Genomic DNA, 19,618 nt, shown 5'->3' on the forward strand with positions numbered 1-19,618 from the left:
GATGGTCATGAAAGCAACCCGAGACCAGAGAGTCTGTCGAGACTGTCTAGATCCTAAGAGGTCTTGATCGTTACATCTATGCAACTTAAGTAGCAGTTAAGGCTCAAGGTCAAATACAATTTTATCATTATCTCTCTTCAAATTGAAAATTCGACATTGCTGTAGAATAGTTATTTTCTTGTTTAGTAATTATCTATCAACTCTCGAGGCACTTTTTCGTGATGTTAAATAAAATTAAAAACAATCGGTTAAAGTATGCAACCGAGTACTGCTCAAAGTCGAAGCCCGACGGTACCGTTGAGCAAAAGGGGACTGGGTGTGTTGTTTTCTCAGCTCATTCCGTCATTGACTGCCGCCGTCGTCGCTGCTTTTCGAGCGAGACCAGAGTCTTGTTATTGTTGCGCTGCTGCTGCTGCTGGTGAGATCATATACCTTTTTTGTACAGAGTGTGTGCATGGCACCAACGCACGGGTTCAGGGAGAAGAATGTGTCATCCGTCGTCGTCGTCTTCGTCGTGAAAATCTGTGGGTTCAACTTGCGACGGCTACGTAATACTCGAACATTGAAGATCTTGAACAGGCTGTCCGCTACGCGTGTAGAATTCCACGCCAGCCGGACTTAGAGCCATTTAAGGAAGTATTTGCGCCTCAGTGTCCCAGACGGATCTTCCATGACCTGGCTGTGACAGTGTGACTTGCGGTGTGCCCTAAATAAGTGTCCAGGGCGAAGCTCGATTGTGTGTCCTAAATTCGGAAAGTGCCAATCAAATAGCATTCAATTAGTGGTACTCTGTCCATTAGTGAGTTAAAGCAAAAAAGAAAAATGAGGAAGTGTATTGCAATGTGAATCGAAAAGAGGAGACGGTGCTTAAATATTTTTTCGTGTGTCTGCGTTTGCTGCGACTTCTCTCAGTCGCTCGGTATATCCCATATATTCTACACGTATTCGACCGTGAATGGTTTTAACCTTCTTTTCATTTCAACTTCTTTCAGTGCAATTGTAGGAAGTTGGATTGGAATTTACCGTGAAAGCAGGATCATTTTCAAGGCGAAAAGAGTGTCGTGAATTTCGTTTGACAAGAATTAAAGAAAGTGCGAGTTGAGGAATGAAAGGAGAGCACAAATAAATTAGTGAAAAAGAAAGGAAAAATAAAATCATTCGCCGTTGTTTCACCAGAGGAAAATCTGTTCAATGAAGAGAGGAAAACGAAAAGTGTAGAATTTTATTTTTGGAAATCGTTATTAGTGTATAGTGTGTAGTATATGTGCTATACACACGTGAGTATCGCACATTCGTGTGTATTGTACCCATTTTTGCTCGCAGCGACGTGTATTAAAAATACCACAGAGCTCTGAATATGCATGCATACCATACTACTACTAAAAGTGTGAAGTGAAGCACGAGAAAGTCTCATTACTTTCCCTGAAAATACGATAATCATAGCAGCAGACAGCAACTTTGGAGATTGAGAAGGCTCCTGGATTAAACGTGCATCACAAGCAGATTTTTCTGAAAGTTTGTCGTTGGAAAGATTTGACTCGTGATTAGAGATTACGGTATTACGGGCGCCGGCGGCAATTAATACTTTATTGAGCTTGTTCTTCATTTATGGTAAGCATACTGCTGTGGAATTTACCCTTTAACAATTGGCAAATTTAAAGTACATAGTTTATTAAACAAAATTACATTACACGGAAAAAATCAATTCTCGAAATCGTGAATTAAATTCACGAATGCGAGAACAACGAAGAAATATAGGCACGTTTATGGTGAAAATGCACCATACTCATGAATAAATTCCTTCGTGGTTCTCACATTCGTGAACTTAATTCACGATTACGAGAATTGTTTTTTTTCTGTGTACAAATTTGATGTAATTCCAACTTTTAACTACGATACAGCAATTTAAAACTGGTATGATACATTTGCAGCAACCAAAATATTGAGCATTAATTTAATATTTTTATATTTTAATGTTATTTTTTTAATACCGTAGGCGTTTCCTGCGATTTTGGCCACATTTCATATGTTTTTCAATGAAAAGAAAACTTCCTTGAGAGGCTGTAAATAGAGGCGTTGGCTAATAGGGTCCTAAAGCCTTTTGTTGATTTTATCAATCAACAATAAAAGCATGACAGAGTGCTATTTGTGGTCACTTTTTTTCGATTTTCATGCAAAATATCGAAAAAACTGTAAAGTAATTCTTTCCTTGTTCCTGAGCGAAATACCATCGAAGAGTATCGGGGCCGGCATTAACAAAGCGGATTCAGTGACAGTTCATCAATCAACTTAATGTTAACATGTTAATGTTTATGTTCAAATTCCATAGGTTGTCTTGATATGGTCCACTTTGTGACGATACATGACCTTCTCTTTACTAAGGAATCGAATCCGCTTACGATGCGGAAGCGTTTCCACTGGAATACGGGGCTTGGTGAATAAAATGTGACGAACCCACAGAACGTGCTGTCAAACAGAATACTTTGTTTCAAAAAATGGACGCAAACCAAATATTTGAAATTAAATTTTGAAAAATTGTGTTCAAATAATAAGCTTTATCGCTGTGTGTGTGTTAAAATAAGAAACATTGAACAATAATTATATTAACACATCGTCGCTTGTGTGCTATCTTGTGACAACGATCATTTAGCACTTTCCGAGAAAATCGACTTTTGAAAATCGATGGAAAATATGTTCAAAACAACGATTGATGGAGAAAACATTATTAAGCAACCGGTTAGTATATCATCCTTTAAGAAAAACTCTAAGTTCAACTTATTTGGTTACACCAGTTAAAAGATACAGTGAATAATGTCAACAAAATTCTGAAAAGCATGTGTCACAGTTGTGTTTTGAAAGTAAAAAAAATATACAAAAGGTCCCCAGACTTGCTGTTGTTTTTGATGAGTTTCCGAACAAAGTACTAGATTTTATGGGTTTTTCGAAAAGTATACGACAAACTAAACTTAAAAATGTCAAAAGGTCAAAATTGTCAAAAACTGACATGGGACAATGGAGCACTTCAATTCGAGTAGCTTTTGCTTTTTTCTACAATGTGTATTTCTTATGGAGCGAACTGTCAAATACTGCTTGCCTGCGGGTGCTCCATTATGTCGAAAAATTTCAATCGCGTTTGTCCCATGTCAGTTTTGGACGATTTTGACTTTATGACATTTTTAAGTTCAGTCTGATGTTTACTTTAAGAAAAACACATAAAATCTGGTACTTTGTTCGGAAACTCATTAAAAACAACACCAAGTCCCATCGTTAAACTTCTACGCATAATTGTCCCACCAAGTATTTTCTTACACGGAATCATTAGTTTTACTAAGCATTATGTCTTGTTTACCTGTTGTATAGCAAGAACATCACAAATAAGGGTGATAAACTGCTAACTGGGGTGATTAGGGACACATAGGGCGAATAGGAACCCACGGGACAATTATGCGTAGAAACAAAGAAATCGGTCGAAAAATTTCAATCGTGTTTTTCTCAGTTGCACTTTTTTGAACATGGGACAATTATGCGTAGAACGGCAGTATATATCACTCGAAAAATGAACCTCTTAATTTGACTTCTCAAACCCACGTTCACGTATTCATACCGACTCAGAATCATGTTCTGGGCAAATGTCTGTGTGAGTCTGTGTTGTCACTCGATTATCTCCAAACTGGCTGTACGTATTTTGACCGTTTTGGTCTCATTCGATCTGACTTGGATTCCCATAAGTCGCTTTTCAAAGTTAGCAGGTTTAGTACTTCGCAGCAGCAGGCTTGGCCGAATGGTTACGCCGTCGGCTTTGTAAGCGGATGATCATGGATTCGATTCCCATCTGCTTCAACCTTCGTAAAACGTCGGTCCCGGCCTCGCTTATTGTTAGGCCGTTAAGTCATTCCAAGTATGGGAGTCGTCTCCCTGTCTCCGGTGGACGTCGAAAAAAAAAGAATGTGATTTCTAAAACAATAAAAAATCGCTCTGGCTCGATTCTTTAGGTAAACATAAGTAACTGTGAAAATTTTGAGCCAAATCGGTTAAGGTTTAAAGGTCGTTAAAGTAGGTGAAAACAAAATTCATGCAAAAACGTCTTCTTTCAAAAGCTAATAACCTCGTTCGAGTTAACTCGGATTGTTTTGCGGTCTTGGACAAAGTTGTTTCTCACAAAATTTCACACAAAAATCTCACACTTGACAATGATCAATGACAATGATACATTTAACCCCACCTTTTGACGGAATTTTGAAATTATTGCTATTCCTCATACATTTTTTAGTTTTTTTTCCATACCAACTTCAACGATTAATAGCGACTCTTAAACCTTGAATCGATTTGGATCAAAATTGGTACAGTTATTTTTTGCTTAAAGAATTGAGCCAGAGGGTATCTCTTAAGAGTTTTCAAAAATTTTTAATTTTTCTTGTTACAAAAAATCAAAATTTCTTATCACCCTAATGTGCATTGTCCTTATTGTATGTAAAGAAGTTTGCTAAAATAGTATTTGATAAAAATCAAATAATATGAAACAGTTCGTGGTATGTTACATTGCCTACTTGTTTACGGGGGAAAAAAATACTGGCAATGGAAAGTGCAGAATTATCAACATGAAAAGTGCGAATGCGAAACTCGTGGCTCAGTCGCAGTCTGTCTTTTCCGGAAATTGAAGAAAAGTAAAGAATACACACAAATAACGTTGCGTGGTCGGGGCCGTCTTTCCAGTCTGTCGTCGTGGTCTGGAGCTTAAACCAGCGAACCAAAACACACGCATTTCAACACTTGAATGTATGTGCCATTATGGCCCCGTTCCAGACACTCTCAAACCATTCCGTTTGACCGTTTGATCGGTTGGCGAGGGCAGTGGGCGAACCAGAATAATATCGCCAGGGTTTAAAAGCAGTGAACAGCTCTGCAAGGTAGTGGACTCACCATAATTGGGTATTTGAATTTAACGCAACATTGAGAGAAGAAAGGATGAAGAACTTTGCTTCCTATTTGCAGTTCTATTTAATAATTACGACTCGAAATGAGGTTTTCATGAGATTCCATGGAAGTAGTCGATAAACAAATAGAAATTTGAACCTGTCATGAATGTTTACGAAACAAATTTCGATATAGTTGTAAATAGAATCAAACCGGTTTGCTTCAAAAAAATAATTTCAGGCGAAATTGTGAATCCATTGTACGATAGTCGAATTAAAAGAGAAAAACTTACAAAAATGGAATATCAATTCGTTTTTCTGCTTCCAACAGAAATTCTTGAGATTTTGTCAATTCCGCATTCGAATTGTATAATATCAAGCGGCCAGATTATCCGAGTTCGAGACTTGGCTTCTGCACGCTGCACGCCATGGCAGTGTTAAGTCTTGCTCAAAATCGTCGCCTCGCGTTTAAAAATAATTTTTGGTACCCATCAGTGTGGAACGCAGTTTCCCTCGAGTTCAATCCAAACTGAAACTCACACTACGGTGAACGTGAGCAATAATTAGGGAGAACGAGCATGTTTTGGGAGCCAGAGAGGATTTAATTTCGAACGAGAACGTGTGGTCGTAGTCCAAGATTTTATCCATTTTATTATTTTATTAGTTTCATATAGGAAATGAGTTGAAAAACGCAAATTTGTTGGTGAAGAGACACCTTTCACTAAACTTCAATTCTTTCAGTAAAACTAGTGATGAACAACTGCTAATAAAATAACTATAAAAAAACGTTACTTAATCCACCCTTAGGTGGTTGGTGCCTTCCACACATTCATTAAGTCAATACATTCCGTAAAAATAGCAACATTCTCCCTTAACATGTTTAACAAATCAACTTATTACTCATTTCTTTTGATAGGGTTCGCAGACCTTCAATATTTGGAATGGAAGATTCAGACAATATTTCTATCACAATATCTGAAATCCGGCCTCCAAAATGTGTATAAATAACAAATAAGTGCTAATATTTTTTGATATGGTTGTCATTTGAAAGGTCTTTCGATTGTCTAACTAACGACAGGTCGCATGATGGACCCGGACATCATTTTCATTGAAATATCTGAGATCCGGCCTACAAAAAGTGTATGAATAACACTTAAGTGCTGATAACTTTTGATAGGGTTGTCAGATCTTCAATGTTTTGGGTTCATTGGAAAGGTCTTTTTAATACCTTTCTGAAAATGTATAACATGATAGGTTTTCTTGCAAAAAACACTCTTTTTACAATCTTCCGGACATACGCCAAAATCGTTTTTTTAGCATAACTTTTGAAGTACTTAACATAACTTGCTGTTTTTAAATAGAGACCTATGAGACCTCAAGACGGATCGAATGAGACTAATACGGTCAAAATCCGTTCATCTAGTCCGGAGATAATCGAGTGACAATTTTTTTGTCCACCCACCTACACACATCCACACAGACATTTGCTCAGGACACGATTCTGAGTCGATATATATACGTGAAGGTGGGTCTACGAGGTCAAATTGATAAGTTCATTTTTCGAGTGATTTTATAGCCTTTCCTCAGCAAGGTGAGGAAGGCAAAAAGTTTTCTCAAATTTAGCTTAAATAAGCATTGGTTAATTGTTGATTTTGAATTTATTTGAGCAAACTTATTTATTTTAAACCAAACCTTATGGGTGTCCGAGCCATATAGCCCAGTGGTAACGCTTCCGCCTCGTAAGCGGTAGATCGGGGTTCAAATCCCGGCTCGGACCAACACTACTGGTGATCTTTTCCCTTCTGGATTCGATTGCTTAGTAAAGGGAAGTTAGTGTATCATCACAAACTGGACATTATCATGAAACCTTAGGAAGACAACCTATGAAATGTTAACATTAACCTTAAAATGATAACATTAAGTTGATTGACAAACTGTCACTGAATCCGCTTTGTAAATGCCGGCCTCGATACTCTTCACGGGTGTTCCTCTCAGGAACAGGGAAAGATTTACTTTTATGGGTGCAATAGCTTGTTTTTTCAGATGGGACATTTTACAAATTTTGAGACAACAATTAACTATTTAATAATCTCCGAAGTGTTTAAAGATAGCTGGGGAGGTAAGCTATTTTTTTAAATTGTTTTACACTTCGAGTTTAGTGAAAGGGTTATTTGAAGCCTGAGGAAAAACAACATAGTTAAAACCGTCAAAATGCTTATCCGCCTTTTTTCTCGTGTTACTTCAGATATGTAATAAGAAAAGCAGAATTTGCAAATTAATTTTGATTAATAAATCAAACAAAAAATAATCAACTAATAAAGAAGGTATGCTTTGTGCTCTTTTTGCAAGCACTTGTTATAAAGTACAGCACATAGAATGCAAAATTCCACAACTGAAAAACAAAGTATCTCTCCTGAGTAGTTGCCGGTGCCACAGCACTCGAGAATGAAAAAGAAAATGTGAAAAACTTCTTCAACCGACATCATTCACTTCCAGCTCTACTTATCTTCTTCCAGGCGTAATGTTTTAATCCGCGACATACCGACATAACTAGCAAAGCATTGCACCAACATATACCACCTTCCAGCCTTACGCGAAGGTGTTAACTATAGGAACAGGAAGTACTTTTCCAATGTCACAATCATTTCACCCTTTTACCTTGTCGAGGAACGAGTTGCCTTCAAGTTAGAGCACCGGCTTTTGACGCTGTAGGTCACACACAAGAAAAACTGACTTGTGGTTATTTGAATCTGTCTTTGTTTAAGAAAAAAGATTTGAAATCTCTTTAAAAACAGGTTACACAAAAATAACAAAGAAATAAACTTTCTTTTTATCAATCAAGTTCTGTGAAAAAAACATTCTCATGGTTTGTGTTATTCAATTTCAAAACCCGACATTTTTATGCTGATTTCGTCAAGTTCTAATAGATTTGGGCTACCTGGGCTACACGCTTCAATCGACAGAATATAATTTTGGTTAATTTTCTGCTAATAAAATAGTAAATTTAGGGTCTGAATGCTATGCAATAATCTTAAGCAACCATGCGCACCTACATGTATAAGAGGGTGCGCATGGTTGCTTATGTTTGATACACCAAAACGTACACGTTTGTGCGCATGGTTGCTTAAGATAATTTTCTGTGTTGAACAAACGTGCTTTTACCAATTTTGTTTTGTTCCACATGTAATTAATTGTATTTAGGATTATTCTCTTGCGCTGAAAACAGAGCAATTAATACATCGAATTATTTCAATAAAGAAACATTAATTTAATCCAAAGACTTAAATATCCGAAATATCTGTTAATATCTACATCAGCTGTTTTAGGATTTTTTGGTTTACTCGTGAGAAAATGCGCAATTAAATATTTACTCACATACTCAATAACTTCGTTCTAATTTTCTCTCTCTATTTCACTTTCTCCTCTCCTTGTTTTGCTTCAGTGTGTGAGTTTCGGTGACGATCACGATCCCGATCACTAGTCGCATTTTTAAGTCTCGTCTGCTTGCGTGAACTATGATACTTTCTGCTCCGTTCTGCTGTCTTGCAATAAATGTAGAGTTTATTCGCTTTTCGAACAACAGTGTGTTAAAAGAAAAAGTTTATTCGCTTTTAAAGTAAAACTAGCAAACAAATGATACTAAGGCTTTTTCATTTTTGGTTCAACAAATGTTCCACCAATACGTGCTTAAAACAGAAGTGAGAAATTGTGATGGCCGTGCATTTCTTTCTCGTGAGTTAAAAATTGGTGATCAGTGAACAAAATTGCTGCTGCTGATCGTATTACCTTTTGTGTGAAATTATTTAGTAACACAGGGTTAAGTGTAATAATAGCATAGCATAGCTTCATAGCATAACGGGCCTGCACCACGCTGTAGGGGGTGCCACAATGGTCAATTCAATATTCTTAGACAATTTGATTGCTGCCCGGTACAACCAAGAATATCTAAGAACGTAAATTTCCACACTGTGCTCCAAGGCTACGCCCATACAGTCCCGTGGGGATTTGTGAGGGGATGTTTTTGTTGTTCACTAGTGGCAAAAGTGCAGGGAACCCATGCCACTTTTAAAAGTGAACGGAATATTTTTGGGAGGTTTGGAATGGGGGTTAGAGGAATTTCATCGGGCCGATGAACGACCTAACCTTTTTAGGTTAGTCCGGGGCCAACATTTACTTCCAGTCCGACGGAAGGCGTGATCAGACAAATCTCGTCTCGAAAAATGCCACCGGGACCGTCTGGGATAATGGTTCTTGTTAAATAAATAGCAGACGGCACAAACTTTTATGACACTATTAGAACAATACCCATTCGGGTATTGATTTCGGCTATATTGGCATTTTGCTTCAATAGAAAGACAGTTGCCTAAATAAACTTGCTTTGAAGAGTTTCACCATCGCGTTTATTCGCTTTTAAAGTAAAACTAGCAAACAAATGATACTAAGGCTTTTTCATTTTTGGTTCAACAAATGTTCCACCAATACGTGCTTAAAACAGAAGTGAGAAATTGTGATGGCCGTGCATTTCTTTCTCGTGAGTTAAAAATTGGTGATCAGTGAACAAAATTGCTGCTGCTGATCGTATTACCTTTTGTGTGAAATTATTTAGTAACACAGGGTTAAGTGTAATAATAGCATAGCATAGCTTCATAGCATAACGGGCCTGCACCACGCTGTAGGGGGTGCCACAATGGTCAATTCAATATTCTTAGACAATTTGATTGCTGCCCGGTACAACCAAGAATATCTAAGAACGTAAATTTCCACACTGTGCTCCAAGGCTACGCCCATACAGTCCCGTGGGGATTTGTGAGGGGATGTTTTTGTTGTTCACTAGTGGCAAAAGTGCAGGGAACCCATGCCACTTTTAAAAGTGAACGGAATATTTTTGGGAGGTTTGGAATGGGGGTTAGAGGAATTTCATCGGGCCGATGAAAATGGTTGAATGCGTAATGTATTACATGAATTGGGTGTTTGTAAGTGTAAATGTTAGTCTGTAGTGTATTATCTAATAAGCATATAGTTTTGTAATAATGATAAATAATAAATATAATAAATATAGTATATAGAATAAATATAATAAATATGATAAATATAATAAATAAAATCAAGATGATTCCAGGAAGCTGTAAAAAAGCAGTAATTTAAAATATAAATGATTCAGATGGTTCCCATGCTGTTTTAGAAAGTTTCGTTAATTTAAGCAATTTGATCATATATGGTATGAGGAGATGGTATGCTACAGGAAAGGAATGGGATAAGGAATAATATGAACATTTAAATAAATCATATAGTGAGTAGATAAATTTACATGTAGACATTTAATTTAAAGCTGTAAAAAATAAAAATAATTGTAAAGCTAATACTCCACATAGAACCACAAATAAAACAACAGAGACACAAGAATCTAAACATGCGGCTTCGTACCTTCCATAGAATTCGACATGAACACGATCACGAATACAGCACAAAAAGAACACCACAAAAATCCATCTTCCCGGTGCTGCTGTTCACACGATAATCAACACAGGGTTAAGTGTAATAATGTTTAATTATTATTTTAATTGAACTTTAAAGCAAGCAAAATGCAGAAATAACACCGGTAAAATTAAACATAACCTCAACTGGGATGATCGCCGCATAACGAAAAAAAATTAAAAAAATCAAATTATTCGCTCTTACAGCATTGCCTTGGCGTTCTCGATTGCGAGATTCCTACTCGAAACTAGGTGTCCGAAGGTTTGGTTGTTGAGGCAACTGCAAACTTCTTTTTACACATTAGCTTCCATCCACCCCGGGATTCGAACTGACGACCTTTGGATTGTTAGTCCAACTGCCTACCAGCGATTCCACCGACACAGGACCCAGGGAGACGACTCCTACACCTGGACTGAGTTAACGACCTAACCTTTTTAGGTTAGTCCGGGGCCAACATTTCCTTCCCCGTCCGACGGAAGGCGTGATCAGACAAATCTCGTCTCGAAAAATGCCACCGGGACCGTCTGGGATAATGGTTCTTGTTAAATAAATAGCAGACGGCACAAACTTTTATGACACTATTAGAACAATACCCATTCGGGTATTGATTTCGGCTATATTGGCATTTTGCTTCAATAGAAAGACAGTTGCCTAAATAAACTTGCTTTGAAGAGTTTCACCATCGCGGCTTCAGTAAGGCACACAGTCAAACCAGTACAAATGATGCGTAATAGTTGGCCTATTTTTAGGAAAAAGAAAAAAAACGCATCAAGAATCGATGACATTAGAACCGACGCCGGGAAAGCCACTTGTTACATGTTGGTATGGAGCGTGCGAATCGTGTGAATAGAATGTGTTGTGTTTTGTATAGTTTCAGCTTCATTCAAAGTCACTCAAATTTGGTCGCCTTGGGCTTCAAGTTATAGTTTAATGTCCCTTGAACAAATTCCTGTACAGACACGGTCCATAAAAGCTTGTGTTTGAGCATGGCAGGGCGTTTTAGGGAGAAAAATTTGTATTTTTAGCCAAAAAATTTCAAAAATCACTCCCTTAAACGAGCCAAAAAATTTTGCAGCCAAAACTAATGCAATCAGCTTAAAGGAAATTTTACGGAGATCATTTTGCTATTTTTAACATTCAATTTATGTCCACGCAAAGCCGAGATATTGGCATTTTAGTGAACAAAAATTGTAGTCATCAATGAGACACTTTTGGATTTCAACTTTCAATGTTTTTTGTATTTTTTTCATCTGCATTTTTTCATGAGCTTTTTGTTACATTTTCATTCTATTTCAGTGTTCTAGCATTGACCAAAATATGAAGTCGATCTGATGTCTACAGCCAGAGTTATTCAACTGTCTCATTGTAGACGCACTTGGCAGGAACAATGAGACACTCTATAATAATCAAAACTTTCCCAAGTAGCACTCATAACTTGTCTGTTGAATAATAGTTAGACAGCTGAGTTTGATCAACATACGATAAAAAAATCAACGTTAGTTAAATAACAGTTTGTTTCACTACTTGTATAACTGACTTATGTAACTCTTGAGATTTGTGCCCCACAAGTGTTAAAACACAGTCAACATCACTCTTTTCCAACTTTAACACACAACATAGGGAATATTTTCAAATGTTTGGGCACTTGCTCCTAACTCCATCCAATTTGATAATTTTCACTATTTAAACAATTCATTTTGAAACACTTTTGATAGAAACATGCTTGCTCACTTCCTATTGAGCTATTTATCACTTTATTTCACTTGAAAACACTTTTTATGAGCTGTAATTGAACGTCAAAGTGCTGATATGCCAAGATGTTGTTCCCTCATCTGCAATGTTTTACTCGAAATCAGTTTGTTGAATAAAAACAATATTGCACAGTTTGTTACACTGCTTATCTAACATTGTCACGGCACATTTTCTAAAAAATGGGCATGGCCAACCATTCTATAATAGTAGTTTATGCAACAAGTTGCAAAAAGAGGATTTTTTCAGCACGAGTCGTACATTTATCCAACGAGGTTCACCGAGTTGGATAAATACGAAGAGTGCTGAAAAAATCAAGTTTTGCAACGAGTTCCATACAACATTTTTTGCAATTCCAAAAAACACACACTGAGTGAAATTTTATGTCAAATTTTCATTTTTTTTGTCAATAAATCGTTTAAATCAAAAAAATGTTGAAAAGTGTTACTTTTCGAAACAAGTGCTGAAAAGTTCAACTTTTCAGCACCCGTTTGAGTGCTGAAAAGTAGAACTTTTCAGCATTTATTTTGAAAAGTGTTGCTATTCGATTCTGTTATTTTTGGTACAGAAAAGTAGGCTATTTCGTCGTTCAAGAATGACAGGAAAAGTAAGTAGTTTCACGACGGAATTGCAAAAATAACATTAGGTTTTCTCGCTTTGTTACACAAATGTTATCGGAGAATAGATTATAATATAATATAATATCATATATAATATAATAACTGATGCTCAACATACATACTCAACTTGATATTGCGTGTTGATAGGTGGTGTAGATTTGTACATGAGGAATTTAGAGTTTCAAAAATGTTTATGTATTGAAGATTGCAATAGTTATGATTGTTGGCCGATTCATTTGTGAACATATCGCTGGTAAAAGCTACAAAAATTATCAGCTTATAGAGTTTACGATAGAGAAAACAACAAATCAAAATCATACCGATTTTCAATATAACTTCGTGGTACGGTAATCGAAATGACAGTTGAAACGGTTTGTTTTAACAAAGTTATATAGTGGAGTTATAAAAACTGATTTGAAACAAACTTATAAAACTTCAATTCCAATGACATCCTTCGTTGGAGTTAAGTTTTTTAGCTAACAAAACAGACAGCAGCCTTCTTATTGACGCTTGGGCCAGCTTGTTAACTATGAAGCCCCGTGGAGAGATGTGGAAGCGCGCCTGGACCTGCCGTGGAGATAACAACAAATCGTCGAAGTCATCGGATCGAATCTGGGGACCCGAGCAGACGGAAATAACTTGGGAAGGTCAGTTTTTGATATTGTGAGAAGATCGAAATATGTTATTGGGATGATCGGATTAGTTGTTAAAATAACAAAAATCAATAACAAAGATTTGTTCGAAGAATAACTTAAACTGTTATTATGTTGTTATTGCAATAACAAACCAATAACACAGAAGGAATCATGAAGGAATAACAAGATTTGTTATTTTGTGCGGAGAGGTGGAGCAGCATAATAACAAAAAATGTTATTGCACTGGTATGTCTCCATAACAAAAAAAGTTATTGTTTTGGTTTATTTATAATTTGCAAATAAACCTGCAGTTGCCATAACTCCTCTGTACTAGTCAGGGCTGTAGAGTCGGGTACCTCCAAGCGACTTTGAATCCATACTTTGAAGACAACTCCGACACTGGATGCAGGATATGACGTCAACGACGACTTTAGCTCTCAAAAATACCCGACTTCACAGATTCCGACTCCAAGTAAAAGTTGCTGAAAATTAGATGAATCCGATGCAGTCTCCGAGGTCACACTCCAGCTCGAACTTCAACGTCAGCTCCGACTTCCTGGCTCTGTGAAAATAATAACAGTTTTTGTTATTCACACTTCAAAAATTCTCAATAAATAAATCAATTCCGTTAGCGAATATAACAAAATAAAAAAAGAACTCTCAAAAGTTAATTTATCGGATTAATTTTAGCTTGAAACCCCATTTCATGGTGAAATAATGACCCCGATGAAATTGGTCAAAATTATTTCATAGTTCTAGCCAATTTTAGTAAAATCCCTTAGGGGGTATATCAAATAATTAAAAAAATCAACTTTCAAAATTTCAACTTTTTAGAATAATTTTAGCTTAAGGACCCCATTTCATGGCCAAAATAATGACCCCGACGAAATTGGTCAAAATTATCCCATAGTTCTAACCATTTTAAACTAAGTCCTTTAGGGGATATATCAAATAATTAAAAAAATCAACTTTCAAAATTTCAACTTTTTATAATAATTTTAGCTTAAGGACCCCATTTCATGGCCAAAATAATGACCCCGACGAAATTGGTCAAAATTATCCCATAGTTCTAGCCAATTTTAGTAAAATCCCTTAGGGGGTATATCAAATAATTAAAAAAATCAACTTTCAAAATTTCAACTTTTTAGAATAATTTTAGCTTAAGGACCCCATTTCATGGCCAAAATAATGACCCCGACGAAATTGGTCAAAATTATCCCATAGTTCTAACCATTTTAAATTAAGTCCTTTAGGGGTATATCAAATAATTAAAAATCAACTTTCAAAATTTCAACTTTTAGAATAATTTTAGCTTAAGGACCCCATTTCATGGCCAAAATAATGACCCTGACGAAATTGGTAAAAATTATCCCATAGTTCTAACCATTTTAAACTAAGTCCTTTAGGGGGTATATCAAATAATTAAAAAAATCAACTTTCAAAATTTCAACTTTTTAGAATAATTTTAGCTTAAGGACCCCATTTCATGACCAAAATAATGATCCCGATGAAATTGGTAAAAATTATCCCATAGTTCTAGCCAATTTTAACAAAGTCCCTTAGGGGGTATATCAAATAATTAAAAAAATCAACTTTCAAAATTTCAACTTTTTAGAATAATTTTAGCTTAAGGACCCCATTTCATGGCCAAAATAATGACCCTGACGAAATTGGTAAAAATTATCCCATAGTTCTAACCATTTTAAACTAAGTCCTTTAGGGGGTATATCAAATAATTAAAAAAATCAACTTTCAAAATTTCAACTTTTTAGAATAATTTTAGCTTAAGGACCCCATTTCATGGCCAAAATAATGACCCCGACGAAATTGGTCAAAATTATCCCATAGTTCTAACCATTTTAAACTAAGTCCTTTAGGGGTATATCAAATAATTAAAAAATCAACTTTCAAAATTTCAACTTTTAGAATAATTTTAGCTTAAGGACCCCATTTCATGGCCAAAATAATGACCCCGACGAAATTGGTCAAAATTATCCCATAGTTCTAGCCAATTTTAGCAAAGTCCCTTAGGGGGTATATCAAATAATTTAAAAATCAACTTCCAATATTTCAACTTTTAGAATAATTTTAGCTTAAGGACCCCATTTCATGGCCAAAATATTGACCCCGACGAAATTAGACAAAATTATCCCAAAGATCTAAACATATTTAACAAAAGAAAAATAATAACAGATTGTGTTATGGACACTTAGAAACTTTTCCATTTGTGCGATTTGTGGTAATTTTATTTCTAAGTCAGTATACCGAACGAATAACAAATTTTGTTATTAGGAGAGTTTTTGAAATGTATAACATTTCCTCTTATTGGCGTGTTATTAAACATTTTCAATATAATATCACTTCAATACCAAATATTGTTATTTTATCAGAAACTGTTATTAATTTTTCTTCTTGAAGTTGAACTTCAGGTTAAAATAATAACACTGTTTGTTATTTTAACAGGATTTGTTATTGAAATATTATGAATTTTGTTATTACCGTCTGCCCGGGGACAGAGGAAGTTCATCAAAAAAGGAAAATCTAAAAGTTCGCCATGCAGGGAATTTCATACTAATCACATGCGTGCCATGATTGTTTTTCTTTTTTTTTAATTCAATTTCGAATTGGGTAATTCTCTACCAACTCACACGAAGTGGGAAAAGTTGCCCCGACCCCTCTTCGATTTGCGTGAAACTTTGTTCTAAGGGGTAACTTTTGTCCCTGATCACGAATCCGAGGTCCGTTTATTGATATCTCGTGACGGAGGGGCGGTACGACCCCTTCCATTTTTGAACATGCGAAAAAAGAGGTGTTTTTTCAATAATTTGCAGCCTGAAACGGTGATGAGATAGAAATTTGATGTCAAAGGGACTTTTATGTAAAATTAGACGCCCGATTTGATGGCGTACTCAGAATTCCGAAAAAACGTATTTTTCATAAATAAAAAACACTAAAAAAGTTTTAAAAATTCTCTTATTTTCCGTTACTCGAATGTTCTTTTCGAATCTACATTGACCCAGAAGGGTAATTTTTTCATTTAGAACAAAAATTTTCATTTTAAAATGTCGTGGTTTTTCTAACTTTGCAGGGTTATTTTTTATAGTGTAACAATGTTCTACAAAGTTGTAGAGCAGACAATTACAAAAATTTTGATATATAGACATAAGGGGTTTGCTTATAAACATCACAAGTTATCGCGATTTTACGAAAAAAAAAGTTTTGAAAAAGTTACTTTTTGCGTTTCTCTTTGTTTCGTCGTCCGTGTCTATCGCGGGTGACCATGACCCAGTCGCGACGTTCTAGCAGGATTCTAGCAGGTTTCTTACAGAGCTGGATATTCTTACAGCATTCTAGCAGGTTTGTTCCACCGTTCTAGCAGGATTCTGACAGAACCAGCTCTGCTAGAATATTTCGTGACTGGGGAACGGCCATGATCGATGACGACCAACTTTTTCAAAACTTGCTGCAAATTATTGAAAAACACCTCTTTTTTCGCATGTTCAAAAATGGAAGGAGTCGTACTGCCCCTCCGTCACGAGATATCAAAAAAACAGACCTCGGATTCGTGATCAGGGACAAAAGTTACCCCTCAGGACAAAGTTTCACGCAAATCGAAGAGGGGTCGGGGCAACTGCTGTGTGAGTTGGCGGAGAATTACCCAATTATTTTAAATGAATCTTGCAGAAACAAGCGTACTTTTTTTATTAGCTTCGTCGTTGATTGAAATTCTAATAAGAAACGTTTGTTTACATGTAAGTTAGTCGACGGTTAGATAGCTGTTTTCAATCTAACTTTCTTTTCCAGTGTGCGCTTTGATTTGACAGCACAGCCGTAAACTACGCCCCCTTTTTTCGTTGAATCTCTTGTTAGATGGCACAGTGTTGTCAATAGTAGTTTATGCAACAAGTTGCAAAAAAAGGATTTTTTTCAGCACGAGTCGAACATTTATCCAACGAGGTTCACCGAGTTGGATAAATACGAAGAGTGCTGAAAAAATCAAGTTTTGCAACGAGTTCCATACAACATTTTTTGCAATTCCAAAAACACACAATGAGTGAAATTTTATTTCAAATTTTCATGTATTTTGTCAATAAATCGTTTAAATCAAAAAATGTTGAAAAGTGTTACTTTTCGAAACAAGTGCTGAAAAGTAGAACTTTTCAGCATTTATTTTGAAAAGTGTTGCTATTCGATTCTGTAATTTTTGGTACAGAAAAGTAGGCTATTTCGTCGTTCAAGAATGACAGGAAAAGTAAGTAGTTTCACGACGGAATTGCAAAAATACATTTGTACAACTTACTCTGATAACTTGCATCTTTTTCTGACAAGTTATACAAAAAAAAAGTGCGCTTTTTCCAGTTCACAGGAGTTGTAGAACAAGTTTTAGTAACGAGGCGGATTGGTTATACAACCAGTAAGGAAATACGTTTATCTGACAAAGTGTGCTAGTTGGGTTTCGAGCAAAACATCATGTTTTTGTGTTGTATCATTGCAAGTGACTTGGTTTGAACATTTGCGTCAATTTTGCCAACTTAAAACTTTTATTACCATTCAATAAATATGCAAAAATTCATTTTCAATTTATGTTTTGAAAGATTTCCATCGATTTTGAAAAATTTAATGAAGAAAAATCAAAGTGTCTCATTGTTATCCATGGGCTGAAAAGAGTGGGGAACAATGAGACAGCCCTGGATTCTGGGTATATTCTAAATTTTGGTAAAAACTAATGAAAGGACATTGTAGCCCAACTCATTTCGTATGGGACGTTGAAAGAAATCTGAAGAAATATTAGTTTTGGTGTAAATGGCAGCCTACGAGCGAAAAAGTAATTTTTGTCCATAGTTTACTTTCACACCCCAGAATAAAAAAAAGCAAAGCAATCCACTTTAACGACCCCCGGGTCTTTTGTGGGCTCTGTTGCAAGTTTCTGCTCATTTCTAGGCGTCCAAAGGTATGTGCGGTGAGTCACCCAAAACCTCTTTTACGCAAATGGACCGACGTTTTACTTCCTCATCCGATAGAAGGCCAGAAGGATAAGGCGGGAATCGAACCCGCGGGATCGGCAGCCGAAGCCGCTAACCACCGCGCCACGAGGCCCCAGAATCAAACATTTATGAATAACTTTTCAAGAGAGCGTCCATAACCAAACCCACTATTATGGCAGACGTGCATCTAGTAGACTTGATTGGTTGAAACTACGACTTGTGAGAGCCATTTTATCATTGTTCCCCGTGTCTCATTGATGACTACTCTACCCTATATAAGCGTTTTTAACATAAAACATGGGCTACTATGATTACAAACGAGAAGGCATATATTTTGGATATTTTTATTTTGCTCGCTCAAAAACGATATTTGTTAATAACATTTCATGAAAAAATGAGATTTTCTTACAATGTGACGTAAACGACATATTTATAAGTACTGATCTGTGATCTTCTCGCCAAAGGGATTTCAGGTCAGAACGCGTTTGACGCACGTACAAGTTAGACTATCGTTAACCATTTGTAATTATAACTCGGGACTTCAGCAACCAACTTCAACCAAACTTCGGGACAATGCACATAATGGTCAGCCAAACAAAATGTGTTTGTTATTGTTTACATTGCATGCTTTCGTTTTTTTTATTCAAGGTCAAATATTAAAACGCGTTTTTCTCGGAACGTCGAAATGGCGGGTGTGACAAGATAGCACGACGACGTCGATTTTATAAATCTAAAGTTATCTAAACCCGATCTCACGCACACTAGCTTACCATTTGTGAAAGAATGATAGATTAGGATGTCAGGAACAATGTTTTATACAACAAAAAATTCCCAAAAATGATTTACAACTCGCGCGCGAAGCTTGAATGAAAAAAGTGCATTTTCCGAGTATTTTCCAGAAATGCGCGTAACAATCATACTAAAGTCATTCAAATTTGGTCGCCTTGGGCTTCAAGTTATAGTTTAATGTCCCCTGAACAAATTCCTGTATAGACATGGTTCATAAAAGCTTGTGTTTGAGCATGGCAGGGCGTTTTGGGGAGAAAAATGTGTATTTTTAGCAAGAAAATTTCAAAAATCACTCCCCAAAACGAGCCAAAAAATGTTGCAGCCACAACTAATGCAATTAGCTTTACGGAGATCATTTTACTTTTTAGACATTCAATTTATGTCCACGCATAGCCGAGATATTGGCATTTTAGTGAACAAAACGTGACGAATTTTCAAAATTCTTAGTATAT

The 19,618-nt window shown here is 36.1% G+C and overlaps 1 protein-coding gene across 9 annotated transcripts in view; it reads left to right on the forward strand.

The window, feature by feature from the left end:
* Nucleotides 1-321: 321 nt before the first annotated feature.
* The window catches only part of LOC6034748, a 43,552-nt gene continuing 24,255 nt past the window's right edge, over nucleotides 322-19,618 (forward strand). For 3 of the 9 annotated variants that reach the window (XM_038248745.1, XM_038248744.1, XM_038248743.1), the window contains exon 1: nucleotides 425-1,611. The gene's annotated coding sequence lies outside the window, so the exon portion shown is untranslated. Of the gene's footprint in view, nucleotides 1,612-19,618 lie in introns of all 9 variants that reach the window. The other 6 variants (XM_038248737.1, XM_038248741.1, XM_038248739.1 and 3 more) reach the window with 6 other exon arrangements.

The sequence above is a fragment of the Culex quinquefasciatus genome, chromosome 1, assembly GCF_015732765.1.
Source record: "Culex quinquefasciatus strain JHB chromosome 1, VPISU_Cqui_1.0_pri_paternal, whole genome shotgun sequence".
In the NCBI taxonomy this organism is placed as follows: Eukaryota; Metazoa; Arthropoda; class Insecta; order Diptera; family Culicidae; genus Culex; species Culex quinquefasciatus.